The 16,206-nt window shown below is 44.3% G+C and overlaps 1 long non-coding RNA gene across 1 annotated transcript; it reads right to left on the bottom strand.

Annotated features, from left to right (window-relative positions):
• Nucleotides 1-2,274: 2,274 nt before the first annotated feature.
• Nucleotides 2,275-8,550, bottom strand: LOC126639848 (uncharacterized). The gene is made up of 3 exons (XR_007628895.1): nt 8,298-8,550; nt 7,440-7,518; nt 2,275-2,363 (listed from the first exon to the last, which is right to left on the bottom strand). It is a non-coding gene; the product is annotated as an uncharacterized LOC126639848 (long non-coding RNA).
• Between the last annotated feature and the right edge of the window lie 7,656 nt (nt 8,551-16,206).

Here is a 16,206-nt window from a genome sequence, read left to right as displayed (position 1 = left end):
GCAAGCTCTGCAAGGGTGTGAATGCCTTGGAGTGAATTGGTGAACAGCTAACCTTGGTGTAAATTCTAGCAAAGATGCAGAGGGCAGAGACATTGGCTTTTTGATTGCTGCATGTCATTGTGATTAAATGGTATTTAGTTCTAGTTCTTTAGGTCAGTGCTAGCAGGGTCCTCCTCATAATTTCCCAAATCCTTCCTCCTCAGCTCCCAGCTCTGCCCGTGCTGTCTGGCTGTGCCCACACCCTGCCCAGGGCCAGCGGGCAGAACATTTAATATCCTCTCTCTCGAGCAAACAAGAAAGGCAACACCTGCCCCCCTCAGCAGAGGGGCTGCTCGGGGAACCTGTCCCAAAAAAGGGCTCTGGCTGGACCCAGCTGCACAGAACTAAGGACTAAACAATCCCCCCTCCCCGTGGCAAAATGGGCTGCGGGAGAAATTGGGCCCATTTTCTCCTCTCCTTCCTGGGAGGAGATTACACTGATTTGAAAGACCCTTTTGACCAATGCAGCAGGACTGTAATCAGAAAAGTGCTCTCATTAACACCTCTGACAGAAGAGAAAGAGGGGGGGTCTTTTGTCACAGAAATAACAGGATAAATACTCTGTTAACAAATAGAAATCACAGCCCTGCAGACTGGGCTGCCAGCGTGTAAGCTGCATTCTGAGAACTCAGTGATGGGCTAAATTGGGGACAAAAAGCTTAAAGAAAATTTTTTTAGCTATTAATATAACATTTAGGACTAAAACCCAACCAGAACTGCCTCTGTGAACAGCCACGGTGGTCAAACTACTTCTTTTAGTGTAGTTTGTGGGGTTGGGTTTATTTTTGTTTGGTTGTTTTTTAATTGAGAAAAACATCAACTGTGAATTGTTTGGTTGATTTTCCTAAGGCAGAGAAGGAAGAACTGGGTTATAGTTTTGGACAGAGAAATCACAGAAACAGAATCATAAACCAGTTTGGGTTGGAAGGGACCTTAAAAGTCATCTACTTCCAATGCCCCGAATTTTCCTCCAAGTGAATGGAAAATCTCAGAAACCACAAAGGAAATACAAGGATGCCAAGGCCTATTAACCATAATTAAAATATTTCTCCCTTTATTTTTTTAGAATTGGCAGATGGGGGCATTTACACCTTTGGAATGAAGGCGGGGGGAGAAATTTTGAACAGGTACAGAGCTCCTTCCTGTGAGGAAGAGTTGTGCCTTACCCCCAAAAGCGGGGAGCAGCTCCTTTAAAAGGAACTTCCCTCATCCTCCGTCTCCAGCTGCTCCAGCTGCCACTCAGGAGAAGGGACAGCGACGCTGAGGGTTCAAAGTGGGAGCTCTTAGTTTTGGGGCTGATTAAATTAATTACTCGCACTGAAGAGGTGCAGGAACCTCCGGGTGCTACACATGCTCAGTGGGTTTTGCCCCTTTGCTGTCCCAATAGCCCACTCTGAAAAATATTCCCATTTTTCCACTGGTGCCACCACTGCAGGAAGTTCCCTGGTGCTGGTGAGTGCCAAGGGCTGGGCAGAGCCACCCGAACCAGCCGGTCACTGAGAGACTGCCACCAGGGACTGAGCCATCAGCGCAATTCCTACTGCTGCTTCCCGGTGGAATCACACGGAAAAGAAGGGAAAAAAACACACAGAACAAACCAAAACCAAACCGCAAAACGAAGCCAAAAAAAAAAAAAAAAAGGAAATCGATCCAGGAGATCAAACAGCTATTTCCAGCCCCACAGTAAAATTCTCTGTTAAGTTGTATTAAAAAAAATATTTAAGCCTTTGTGACAAGATTGGAACAGCAAAGGGATTGAAACAACAATCACCGGTGCGTGGAGATGTTTTTGGCCGAGTCCGGTGGAGTTCTGCTTTCTCCCCAGGTTCTAAACCTCGGGCACTCGGGGGATCAGGAGCAGAGAGGATGACAGGTTTAACTCTTGCAGCACAAGCGGTGTCACCACAACGTGACACCGATCAGGCTGAAACCCGATCCCAGGGTGACCCTCGTCCCTCAGAGTGTGAGTCCCGCTACTACCGCACACCCCGACTCCAGGCACCGTGACAGCTCGTTTCCTGCAGCTATATCTGCCAAAAAAGCCTGGCGGGAGAAGAGGCTCCTGGGTTATTTATAGGCAAAACAGCTGTTTTCTGCATTCCATGATCGAGGCTGAGGTCCCGCTCCGAGTCCTGAGGCAGCCTGAGTGTGGAGTTACCTTGTGGGGAAGCAAACCATGGAGCTGCTTCCCAAAGCAGTGTGAATGGTGCCTTTCCCGGTGGATGAGACGAGACACCTCCTTTGGAGCAGCTCTGCTGGTGACTCAAGGAAACCACCGGCAAGGCGATCGCTTCTGATGGTGCTGGCAGCCCGGCCTGGAACATCTGAGAAAACAAAATCAAGTTCTCACAGCTGCTTTCCTCTCAGTTCCCCTCCCGAAATGCTCATTGAATAAATATACAACAGGCAAAAGGAAATAATGGCCTCCAGTCAAATCTACCTGTTCGCATGGAGGAGATGAAGATCTGCTCCTCACCTGCACGCTGAAATAACTCTGCTCAAACCACCCAGATGAGGGAACTGGCTACTACTGCTTTCACCTGCTCTGTTTTTGGGTGCACATCCTGCTGTGCATCTGCAGTATAAAGCATTATGTCCTTTTATTAGTTAACACTGGGTGCATTAATGTGCATTACCACAAACAGGCACAAAACCCCCACATTGCTACAAATCAAACTCCCCCCTCGTGCATAAACACAAGATCCACGAGTGCTGAGCCCTTTTTTTTTTCCCCATTCTCTACATCTGCTCTCAAGCAATAACCTTCACTGCAGCTACAACTTTTCCAGCTCTAAATATTTATTCTCATATGGGTTTCGCACTCTTAAATCATAGCACCGAAATACCCTGCACTTCAACCCTCTTACGTTTTTATTATCCTTTTAGAGGAGCTCTGTATCGTTTATTGAGATTTGTTATTGCTTTTCTCTCCAAAAAGCCACTTCATTTAATGTAGCTACCACTTCCTTCATTTTTTTTATATATATATATATATATATTTATATATAAATGGGGTGGGTGCCTGTGTGTCCTGACATCATTGTGAGCATTTTTGCCAGGCAGGAACCTGTAATTTTGCCAGTCTCACGCTGGGGGAGAAATCAATGACACGTTCCAGATTGGTTTGCCTCTATATGCACACAGATAATGTCAAACATAAGCAATTCCTTTTCCCAGGAATTCCAGCCTGGTTCCCCAGAAGTCAACATAAATCAAGAAAAGGCTCAGAGATCAAGACAGAACAAGACTTCCTGCTGCTTACACAGTTTCAGAACCAATCTCCACAGCCATGAATAATCCCAAATGAGCTGTCAGGCACAACACACTTCCCAAAACAGACCATTTACACACACACATGCACACACACACACAGTAGGTGAGAGAATGTGAAAGGCTGGTAAATTAGACTCTCCAAATATATTTGGGAATACTCACCAGCCCAGTTAAATCTGCTCTGGAGCTTAGAGGGGCACAAAAACTCACACCAAGCACTAAACACTCGCACACACTCAGGTATCGTAACATCAATTAAAATGCCCAGCTTAATTAAAAAAGGCAGGTTTAAGCCCAGACAAGTCCTGCAGTGCATTGCTGCTGAATTATTAAAAAAGATTGGGGGGGGGAGGGAGGAATTATGAAGTTGTAACTCTTTTTTTTTCCTCCCCTTCTTTGCCCCAAACACCCTCAGCGTAACCACACACGGAGCGTCCAAACAGGAGCTTTGTGGGGCTTTTCCTCCTCTTTGTTTCCCCTGCTTTCTCGAAAGCTGTAACAGCTCCTTGGCTCTTTTTTCCTGCAGGGCTGCCAAGCTTCTATAAACGGCCTCCAAACCTGGCAGCAGAGCCACGAGTCTGGTCGCAATTCCCTGCAAAACCCCTGCTTTGCCAGCTATTTTTGCAGGCACTTCTTTCAAAGCTTGCACCACCGAGGGTGTTTTCCTCCGCTTTAACCATCCCATCTTAGGGATGAATTCTCCCTGCAGCGGTTCCAGCTCCCCCTCAGGTGATTCACACGTCAAAGAGCCTTCAGGAGAGTTCAAAAAGTCAGCGCCCTGCATACAAAATCCATGCTGATTTATTCCCTTCTCTTATCTCCCTCCTTTCCCTGTCCCTCAGTGATGTAACAGGCCAAGTTCAGGGTGCTTCCCTAATGCTGTTCACTTCCCCTTCCAGAGGGAGCATTCCCTGTGTCCATTTAGCAAGATGGCTTTTGAAAATAGGAACACAAAATCCGGTGCTGAGTTTGGGATAGTTACAGGAGGTACAGCAGGTGCAAATATTCCCTGACACGGCATTTTCTGGTGATACAACAAAGGAAAACTTCACTTGCAAAGGACTTTTCAGGGTAATTTTCACCCCAGTGTTTCCCAGACATGGCAACCAAAACATCTTTCACCCTGTAAGTACTAGAAAGTGTTTCAAAAAGCCAAATTGCACCAGGCTGAGCTTCCTGAAGAGGGGCAGGAAGGTGCCTGTGTCTCCTTAATTACACCTTGTCCCCAAACTTCCTCCTTTCATCTTCTTCTTGCTGTCACAGAATTCCCAGTTGAAGACACAAAAGTTAAAGACAGCAGAAGTTCAATATGTGGCAATAAATTCAGAAAAAAACAAACAAACAAAACCAACCCACACCTCGATTTAATATGTAATTTACTGAAATTTGGAGTTGGGACCAGACCCAGCCTCACATGCAGACACAGGCCTGTACTTTGGTGACGATTCCAAAAATCAGCTCATGGGGTTTACACTCAAAAAATATCATGGAATAACTTTTCTGGGTGAGAAACGTGTTACGGTTTAACTTGGATTTTTTCCCCTTCTTGCCTGATGCTGAATGCATCAGAGCTATTTGGAGGCCAGCTTTTCATTTCCTGGCACGGTAATTTTGGTGTATTACTGAACTCAACACATTACCGTGGTAGTTGGCTGATCCTGCTTGACCCCATTTCAAAGCCAGCCAGAGTCAGTCCAAATATTTATCTGCTTTGCAGTGCCTTTCACACCTCCACTGGATTTTTCTGTTCAGTGGCAGACCGTGGGGAAATGTTTCTTCCACCCAGGCTTCTGACAGAAGATGGGGCTGCAGCCCCTCCTCTTTTAATGAAAAGAGGATCCCATTTTATATTTCATTGCAGGTGCCCAAGCTGGGAACTCTGACGGGATTTCTGGCACATCCATTATCTTTGATCAGATACCTGACTGACAGCTCTCCACACCATTCCCCTCCCTCAGACAGCAAACATTTCCAACTTTGCTGCAAGTAAGAGGGAATTGCTGAACAAAGCAAGCTGGGAAAGGGAAAAGGATTGGCTGCTGAAGTGTGGAAGGTTTTGACCATGAAACAATAAAGGTGACTTTCAAATAACAAATCAGCATTCGGAATATATTATAAATGTTATAAGAGACTAAAGGAATAAAAAACCCACTTTTTCAACAGTCAGCAATGAATGCAAGTCATCCACACAGCTTTCCCTCCTAAATTCTCCCTCCAGTTTTATTTTAAAAACCTCGGAACACCTTCTTGTTTCAACATTTTAGGAATGGGAATTAGGAATCTACCAGAGCACAATAAAGCCCCAAATGGAAGTGGAGCTCAGCTCCATTTATTTTATGTCAGATACAAGAACCCTGAAAGCCAACAACTGAGAAGCAAGTTCTGGAAAGGAAGACAATGCCTATTTGTAAACAATTATTAAACACAGCCTAATTATGTAATTGTTTCCACAGCTCTCAGGAATGCAATCTGTCTTCCCAGACCTTTTCCCTCACACTGTAACAAGCACTAAGAAGTTCTCAGTGTCCTCTTTCAAGCGAACCAAACTGCACCAAAATGCTCTCAAACTCGTTTTTAACGACAGAACAATTCAGGCTCAGTGATCTTCTACTTCCTTGTGATTAAACTATTCTGCTGAACTACCCAGACCTCGAGGAGTTTGGGAGATGCTGCTTGTCACTAATCCTGACACACAAGGCAAAGAGCCAAAGCTGCCTCCTCCGGGCTCCAGAAGGTCAAACAAGAATAAATGGGATAAATGGAGCCAAGGATCAGCCCTGAAATTTGGAAGTGGATGATGTTAATCATACTAGAGCAACCACAAAACCCCCTTCCCACTGCATGTCTTCACCTTTCCTCCCAAAATCTCCCGATTAAGGCACTGGACGCTGCTGCCACTCCCAGCGCTGCAGAATCCTGGATCCCAAATCGTTGGATACTTTAGCAGGGCTGCCCTGCTTGGTGTTGGCAGCAGTGCCTGCAGTGATCAGACACTTCTCACCCTCCCTCATTCCCTTATTTGACTTGGCTGGCCCCAGCTGAGATGTGGGGCATCACAGCTTGTCTAACCCAGCCCTCACTCTCTCACACACATCCCCAGTTTTGAGAGAACTCACAATTATTACTGTTTTCCTCTACAGAATAAGAATATAACATGCCTGTTATGGAAATGACCTATTAAGCATTAATTAATACACAGGCAGTAATCAGCAGATTGATGTTTTCTCCACCTAACACATTAAGAATATTTTTTTTTTGGCTAGGCAGAGAGGAATCTTCCGTGTTTAAAAATAGCACAAAAAGAAAAATACTCTGATTCCTCAGCACCAAGGGCTTAAGGCTGTTTACAAGTGATTGATAAAGCCCAACAACCCAGCAGGGCACCTTTCTGTTATTTCCCAAGCACTTAAAACCAAAACTCCTTCAGAAGCAGCTTTTTTTTTTTTTTTTTTTTTTTAGTGCATTCTTCTCACCCAGCTTTTACAGTCCCGTTGTCATCACTGGTCCCAGACACTTGGAGAGCAGGGACACGGATGCAAAAAAGACCAACCATGTAAATTTAGGGGTTCAAAGTGAGGAGATCCCTCTGAAATTTTGGCTGCTCACAGGGCTGTTTAGTATCTTTTGTGGGGGATTTTCAAGACTTACTCTGTTCCCCTATTCCATAGTCCTTTCTACACCATAAACACTCAAAATAACAACTGACAGCATAAAATATTTCCCCAAACAGGTGTTATTTATTCAAAATTCCTTCAAACACTATCCAGGTGCAACTCTCCACTTTAAACTTTCCACTGCACTAATTGGTGTAAATCTCCAAATTCTGATCTTTTAACAGTTCCATTTCAAAGTCTCCTCCTCCCAAGTGTTGCTTTCACACTGGTAGACAAACATCCATATTTAAATTATATCGTAACAAATACGTATTTCCAACACCATCCCTGTTGCCCTTGAAGAAAAAAGTGGGACAGGAGTTCCTGTAGCTGCAGGAAGAGCTGGAGGAGGTGCAACTAAAACTCGTCCTAACCCACCCAATTCCTGCTTCAGTTGTAGCAGGGACTGCTGCAAGTGTTTGGAGAAGGGAAAATCACACAGCCTGAGTAAAATCGCTGTGCAGGGGTACTCACCAAGGAACAGAGCAGAACAGATCTCCTCAAGTAAGGACAGCAGATAATTCAAAATACACCCCCCCGGCTGGAACAGGCACTGCCAACAGAAACAGGACAAGGAAGGTGAGGATGAGTGAACAGGCAGGCTCTGGAAACACTAAAGCACTACAAAGGGAAAGAGCAGACAAGGCAGGGCACGGGTTTTGTTCACAGTTTGGGTTTCTGCAGTGACCTCGGCTGCTGGGGGGTTTAGCTGCAGTAGCAAAATAAAAACAAAACAGGAAATTCCACGGTTGTCAGAATCAAAAATTGGACAGAAAAGGAAATGACATAAAATCGAATCATTTTGGCAGAAATTCAAGTAGAAAAATCGAGTCCAGCTGACGTTTTCATGATTTCCTTTTAAAATTCTCTTTGAGAGATTTTCCTTATTGTTATTTTATTTCAACAGTTTGTTGGGAGAACATCTTGCATTTACATATTTTGGCGTAACAGCCAGGCTTTTTATCACTTCAAGCAGTTGCTGATATTGTGATAGCAGTTCTGTTTCACTATTTGGTAACTTAAAAACTTCAAAATCTCAGTGAACTCCATCCACACCGAACCAGTGACAACATCCACCCACCCGAATTAACCCGAAATCATTTTATTTTATGGTCATGCTGATTATAATAAGCCAGCAAAGGCACTGAGAAACATCAAAGTGAAAGTAATCATCTCTGAATAATGAGGCCTCCCCCAGCTGTTGATGTTTCCTTGGGGACAGGGCAGGTGAAAGCCTCCTTTGGTTGCATTTTTTTGTGTGCACTAAGAGCACTCAGTGACTTCAAAGAGGAGCAGCAGGACCTCAAACAGGGAGCTCGGAAGGATCAATACCTGTGGAAAGCAGCGTGGGTGGATTTCAGTGTGCCAGGCAACGATGCTGCAGATCGTTTGATGGCTGGTAAGAGAAAAGCTGACCAGGAAAATGTCCCGAGTTCCTCCTTGGTGTGGAACTTACTCGGTGCTTGAAGCACAAGCCTGAAGAACACGAGGAACATCTGCCTTGATTTCCACGTCTTGACACATCACAGGGTCGGCTTCACATAAAATACAGCAAAAACTGCCGTTCGGTGGGAGTTTTACAGCACATTTTGTGAGTGTTAGGGTTATCTGCAGTTAAAATATGAGATGTAGTTAAAGAGGGGGAAAAAACCCAAGTAAGCAGGAACGTGAAGGTTCGTGCCTGCAGGAGCTCTGGTGTTCACCTGCCAGCTCCAGCTGTGCCCAGCAATCGCACACACTGCCCTCACAGCCCGGCCCCATTGTCGGGGGGGTGGCTTGTGTTTAGTCTGCTGTGTTTTAAAATAACAACAAAAGAGACCTCTGCGTTATCAGAACTCACGCCAAGCCACCGTAAAGAATTGTGATGGCTCCTTCATTCACGCAGAGGCTTTAATCTGCAACAGTGACCTTCCCCCAGCCTGCGTGTGTTCCCTCTTTGTGACTGACAGCGAATAAAAAAGCCAGGATAACCCATATTGGCGACAGACTTCGAGATCCAGGAATATCAGGTACAATTGCAAAGCATCTGGAACAGACTTCCCACGCTCCCAGTAACGCAGGATTCTTGGCAAAAATATTTTTCCTATAAAATAAGTCCCCATGTTTGTGCCCACCACTGGACTCACTGCTAAAATTATTCTTTTAACGAGGTATCATTTTATTTACTGTGTTGGTGGTAGCTTCTCAGGGGTTTAGATTCTTACTAGTTTCCAATTGCATAAATAAATCAGCACCAAAGGAACTGCGGCTTTAATATGAACCCTCAATATTTTCAGCCCAATAACAATAAAACCCCTCACAGATTTGGTAATATTTACCAAGACTTACCATCTCTGGCCACACTGCAATTCATCAAAACCCTGTGATTAATCATCCTGATGGAGATGAATCTGGCAAAGGTGTGAGCTGTCAGACACACCCACAGACACCCGAGAGGGAAGTTCTGCTGCTGTTTTCTTTATTTCTGTAAACAACCTTTAAATTCAAGTGTTTAACTCGTTGCTAAACACCTGTAAATGTAAGATGCTGCAAAGACTGAGCAAATTGTAAATCAGAGCCTTCAGTTCTCCTCATCAGCAATGAGCTGTCTTGTTTAAGTAACGGGAAACATAAAAGGTCACGTCCTAAAAAACCTGTCAGAAGTTTAAATTAAATAAACATGATCTCTACAGCGAATAAATCATCATTCTAAACATAACCCAGGCTCACATTTATCACAGACAGATTTCGGGGTTTTTTTCCCTGCCAAATAATTTATTTTGGTGCTCAGAAACTCCAAATGCCGTGAAATAAAGGCAGGGAGTCTCCCTGCATGACAAAAAGAGCAGGACTGCAGAGTGCTACTCAAATTACAAATGCAGCGTGTGCTTCCTCCTCAGGATCCTGGAGACACGAGGGAAGTAAACACCGAATTACTGAGCTGAAAGGGAGACAAGTTCTAACAGCCTCCACCTCTGCAGTTAAAGAGGGAGAGTCAATGGTATAAAGCACTTTAAAACAGCCCCCCAGTTCTGAATTGCAGCATTAAAGTTTAGTACACTCCACTATGTATTAACATACCTTTTTTTTTTTTTTTTTTTTTGCAAGCAGAATAAATAAAATCTCTGGTTAGCTTTTTTTTTTTTTCATGGAATTTCTTGTGTCAATATGTCCCTTTAAATGGTGTTCAACTGAGAGGTATTAGAAATGGGAAATATTAAACCATTTGGATGCAGTTGTGGTCACAGTTAAGAAGTGCTGAAGTTGGAGACAACACACTGTGTTCCCTGTGTGTAATGATCACAAACATGCACCGCTGGGTGGGACTGCTCATAATGCTTTTGTTGTGCTTTGTCCTTGGCTGTTCGGGGCAGAAAAACACTCTAATGTTCTGTGCCATCAGTCATCTCAGAGGTGACCTATCTGCTACAACAAGAAGACTCCAGCCATGCAAAAAACCAGCACTAGGAAAACAACCTGGAGTGAAACGACAGCTCGTGTTGTAAAATATGTTTACAAACAACATCTGCTCCAGTTCTCAACGTGAAAAGGAAAATTCTCATTAGGTTTGCTGGCCAAACTTTCAGAATCTCAGAGAAAGTAAACCCTTAAGCAGTTAATACAGTCATATCTATGCATAATGGACACCTCATGCCATCAGTGTTTTTTGCCCCTCCAATGAACTTGATTCCCTTGTGTCTTTTCCCCTGTTTTTTTAAAAAGAATTACAATAGAAGGATTTAGAGGTGATGTGCACATAAATTCACTTTCTCTCACCATGGACTGGTGTGTAAATGAAGAGCTAACAAGAAACTCCATCTATTTTGTCAGAAATTACAGCACTTGGGGACTGTGAGTTAAGGTTTGTTTGAACTCACGTGGTAGTTGGTGACATCCAAAAACACTGGTTTTTTTCCTCCTCCTGGCTGAGATGCAACCAATTGTGTCACAACTGTGCTGCAGTCCCAGCCAAGCAAGAGACCAAAATAAATGAACTGCAGCATAACGTGAAGCAAGCAGCAACATTTAAAGCTGGGTGGCAGAACCTTAGAACAGATAATTTACCGGAACGGGAGGATCCAAGAGTACCAAGTACATCCATCCCCCAAGAAATCCATGGACTCACACAACCAGGCCCCACATCCCACATGCTCCAAGAGCATTCCCAGAAGCACAGCTCCAGCCCTGTGTGCTGCCACAGCTCATCCCAAGCAGCAGGATGCTACTTGTCCTCCTCACTGCTGCAGGAAAGGTGCTTCTCTGAACACTTTTTAAAGCAAGAGAGGAGCCAGAAGTTCCTCAGGATTGTGGATTCCCCTCCACTTCCCAGCCCTATCCCAGTGTCAGCACTGACAGCTGCTTTCTGAGCACTGAGTGCAACATTATCACACCCAGCACTCAGCAAGAACAAACCTTCTCCCAGGGTTTGGAGCCCCCCAGGCCTAAGGGGGAAGATGTTCAGAATTTTATTGTGCTCTGCTTCTTCCTCTGTTAAGCAACAGGCCCCAACCTCCCAGCCATTTCCCCTGAAGGGTGAATTCAGCAGCATGTCTTCTTTTCTGTTAAGGTTTAACACACTCAGATCCCAGGTCCAACATAAGCAGATTTCCCATCAGTCAGCACTTTCCACAGCAAATTTGGTAAGACGTTTCCCTCGTGCTAAAAACCATGAAATCCTTTTTTTTTCCCCAGGTATTTCCAGTAATATCCACAACATGCCAGGCAGTTTCCAACCCCTCTGCTCTTGCCTGGAGAAGTTCACGGGGCAGGCAATAAAAGGCCATGGGAGAGGCACACCCACACCAGGGGCCTGGACAAGAAACATGCCCCCAAAAGTCTGGCTGGATCCTGTGGAATTCTTTCCTGCTGCATGGAGTGTTATCCCTGTTGGATCCCACGTTCCTGCACAGATTCTCACCTCTCCGAGATGCTGAAATAAGCTGGGACACTTCTGTTGTGACTGACCTTTACGAAGATGATGTTTCAGTCATTGTGAGTCAGGTCCATCACCTTCCATAACTCCACTAAAAATGTTCTTCACCGTGTCCTACTGTCCAGACAAAGAAATTAAAGGGGACAAAACAGGTTAATCAAAAAATGCCACATAATGTGAAGAAGGGAGTACTCACACAAGTCATTTCAGGATGGAGTTAATGTAGTTTTGATCTCCCCTCCCCAATATTATTTATGTTTGGGCTGCAGTGGGACCCAAGTTAAAATGTCACTTGTCTAAGGTACAAACCCGAATTCTTTCCTTAAACCAGTTGAAAAAATATTACTTGAAGTTTGTAAAGTCAACCAATCTTTCACAGAAAAATAGAATTGTCATTCAGACACCAACCCTCCCTCTCCAACAGCACAGGGGAGTTTATGCAGGGACTGAGACTGAGCTGCAGAGTCTTGACACAATTCCTTCATCTCCACAGTTCCTAAAGAAAGAAGGGGGGAAATTTCCCCACAAAAACATTCTGGCTGCACTTTGGAGATGATGTGAAATGTTTATCCAAATGAAATAGAACCTCTGAGCCTTTAGAAAGAGGTTCCTTGCTAGGGGAGTATTAATAATGCTGAAACAGAAGCTCAAAAAGCTTAACAGGTAAATTATATGGATTTAATCTGTATTCCTCTTTCAGAATTATGTCAGGATTGCACCCCAGGAGCAAAGGGGACATCTGTGACAACCCCAGAAGCTCCAGTTTTCTAAAAACCAACCACCAACAATTCCAGGGTAAAATGCTGATGGATTTTTTTTTTCACCTGCTTGGATGAAAGTGCTGGACCCCAAAGTGACATCATCAGAAACTGGCAGGCATTTTAGGTCAATAGTAACAACTTGTTACAAGGAAATTCCTTGTTTAAGAGTCAAAATGCATCATCTGACCCCGCCAGGGTAGAGCCAAGACTTTGCTGCCTGAGAGGGAAAGTCACCTTGAAGTGTAACACAATTCCCAGCCCGCTCCAGGTCCAGAAGAAATCCATTTACAGCTAAGAACTATATAAATATCACACGCAGGAGAACGCCAGGACAGTAATGTGAGAAGGTGGGAAAGGAAAATGGGCTGTGAGGAGAAGGGGAATAAGGAAATCCAGCTCAGGGGTTCTTTGTTTAGGTGAGAGAGAGGTTGGGAGTGATGCCTGATGTGGGGCACTGTGCTCTGAGATGCTCCTCACAGGGCAGGGCAGACACTGCAGCACTGCCTGAAATTAAAGAAATAAAGAAAGATTTTCTTGCTTTTGCTACTTTGGGATTTCAAATGAAAACTGGAGCTAAGAAAAGGTTTAACAAATTTATTCTTAAATAAGGGACTTAGCAGAGAAAATTAGAAATGGTGGTATAAACAAGACCAGAAGATTTTCTTCAGTAATTAGATATTTACCTGGATGATTCCAGGTAATTCGGGATTCTTCAGTGCAGTGAACTAAAGTAAAGTTTTAAAATTACCAAAAGGAATTATCCAGTTGGAGGAAAATTCCTGCAGCCTCCTTCCGTAATGTCCCAGTTTGCAGTCAATTCTGTGGCCCTGCAAGCCCTTGGAAATGAAGACTTGAACTTGGCTGTTGGAAAATCACGGAACGAAATCCAGTATTTATTTAAAAATAAATCTGCCTAGACTGACTTTACTCACACTTAAATACTCACAAGCACCGAGTTTTCCTTACCAGAACATTTTATAGCTCCTGTTCAGTTCTCCATTTTCCTGGTTCCTTATATTTGGATTAGTTCCTCCTCTTCATTTGAATGGAATCACACATCTGGCACTCTCTAGGCATTAACATACCTTTCCTCTTAACCCTTGTTCTGCTGTTTCCTCTGGAGCCACCAAAAACACTTCTTTTTTAATAGAACTCTACTTAATTTTAATAATAAGAAAAAAAAAAAAGACAACCCTCCATGTCAAATTTCAGAAATAATTGTAGCTGCAAACAATTAGAAATTGGGCTATAAAAATAAAACAACCAGCAAATAAATTCTTAATGTATTTGTGACGTGATCACAAAAGACACCAAATTGTTATTTGTTGGGTAAAAAAAATCTTATTTACTAAATGTTTGTATCTTAGAAGAATTTCAGACATGGGACACTGTTCAAAGAAAGAAAAAGCATTAATAGTATCCACCAAGGCTGAGCTCTGTTTTTCCAAGTGTTCCAATGACCACCAATTGGGCAAACCAAGAGATCCTAAATTACTTATTAGGAGAAAAAAAGTCAAATTTGTTCAAAAAAATGCACTTCTGCAGAGAAACCACTTGAGCAAAACTACAGATACAGTGTCTGGAATCTGCATAAAAACGTTCAGCTCGTTTGCTCAGCCCAGATCTTTGTTTTGGCGAAAAGAAATTAATTTTACGTGAGGAATAAATCCAGAACAGCTCTTAAATCAACAGCAGAGCCAACGCTCCTCCCCAGTAAGGACACCTGCCGTGCAGATTAGTCCCAGCAGGAATGTTTTATTGATCACAGCCTGTCATATGACAGCCCCTCTGCTATTTATGTACAATTAGCATCAGGTTCCATCCCCGGCTTTTGCCACTTTGGATTTCACTTTGCTGGGGTCTGACTGCACACGAAGGCTTCTTCTGCACTTGCATCCCTTGGTGGGAGAGCTGTTTTCTCCTGGAACTGCTGGGTTATATTTTCAAGGAGGGCCTAAAAATGCTGCAGTTCATAAGTGTTTTCAAAAAGCCAATATCACCAGGCCCGGGTTTAATCACACGTCAGGCACGGGCACAGCCATGAGCTGGCATTAAAGGCTTTCTGTGGGTTTTTCACCCCCAAACCAAGGCAATGCTTTGCAGTGGTAAATTCACCTGTGCTCCAGCAGCTCAGGACAGCTCACCCTGGCACAGGCAGCAGTGATCTCAGCACACAGTGACGTGGCTGGGCCGGGCAGCTCTCGGTGCAGGGCCCACCCCTGGCTGGGAAAGCACTTTCTCCTGGGATGTCTCGTCACTCAGTGCCCGGGAGCTGCACTACCACAGCTCCAGCCCCGTGGAGGAGGACAGAGAGGGGGCAGTGAAGCCCCACAGGTGGCAGTTTAGATGTGAGAAACAACATTTCATGGTGTACTTTAACAAAAACAACAACAACAACAAAAAAATACCAAAACCAAACCAAAATGCACATCAGTCCTGCAGGATTGTATTTTGGTTCGGCCACTTTAGAGTTTGTGAAACATCAAACTCCACATGGGGGGATCAAACACTGCAATTCACAGCAAAGTTCCAACTGGCACCAGTTACAGAGGAGACAGAGCCCAGGCTTTGCTCCCTCACAGTGCCATGGAGAGTTAACCAGGACGCTTTTAATCACTCTCTCTGCCACAGGGATTCTGGAAATGTTGGGTTCATCAATGCAGAACTTGCCTGACCTTCCTCTTTTTCCTCCACTGTCCCACAGGCTCCGCACTGCAAAGTTTGGGGGTGTTTAGAACACCCAGCACTGCCAAGACCACCACCAAACCACGTCCCTAAGACCATTTCCACATCACTGGGATGAAATTCCTAAAGAATTAAGGAACATATAGGTAAGGAAGAGAATAAACCTGAGATGTGAACACAGAGGGAAGAAATCTGTGTTGGTTCTACGAGCTTCCTGGCTCCAAGTACACATAAACAACTGTTTGTTTAAAAACAGCTAAAGTTGAGATATTCATTTTAGGGTTAAATGGGGAAAAAAGAAAGCTACGAGCCCCTGACATAGTAAAAAGTAAGAAAATAGAGAACTTCGTGTCTTCTTGGGGTGAAGGTGCAGTTTAAAAGACTGAAAGTCTTCCCCCCAAATGCAAATAGTCTTTTACTTTACTGTAATTTTTTAATCTGTTACCCTAAGCAAGATTTCCCCCCCAAGACCACTGGCTTTACTGCAGAGATAAATTCAGACCAATTTTTACAGTTTCCAGCTGAGCCTGCTGGCAAATCCCTTGTGCCTCTCCCAAGGAGGTCACAGAGCACTCCTAATCAGCACCAGTGTGCCATTCTTCCCATCTGTGCCCCCTTACTGGCCAGGAATGGGTTTTAAGGAAAAATCCAGAGCCAAAACAAAGTGTTGGGAAGTGCAGTGAGTCATGATAGTGCTGAGCTGACCTTCTGCAGTCCCAAGGAATGCTAAACAAACCCCTGCAGGTCACTGTCAGCCTCACACTGCCCCGTTCCATGGACACAGGGAGGATCCAAGGCACTCTGAGAGCAGCCTGTGCTAATATTGGCTCCTGGAGCCCATTGGAAGGGGTGCCAGAGGTCACCAACCATCTCTGGCAGCATG

Source organism: Myiozetetes cayanensis, unplaced genomic scaffold (assembly GCF_022539395.1).
Source record: "Myiozetetes cayanensis isolate MyiCay16 unplaced genomic scaffold, myiCay2020 scf2-11, whole genome shotgun sequence".
Classification (NCBI taxonomy): domain Eukaryota; kingdom Metazoa; phylum Chordata; class Aves; order Passeriformes; family Tyrannidae; genus Myiozetetes; species Myiozetetes cayanensis.
This window is presented reverse-complemented; position numbering and strand designations above follow the sequence as displayed.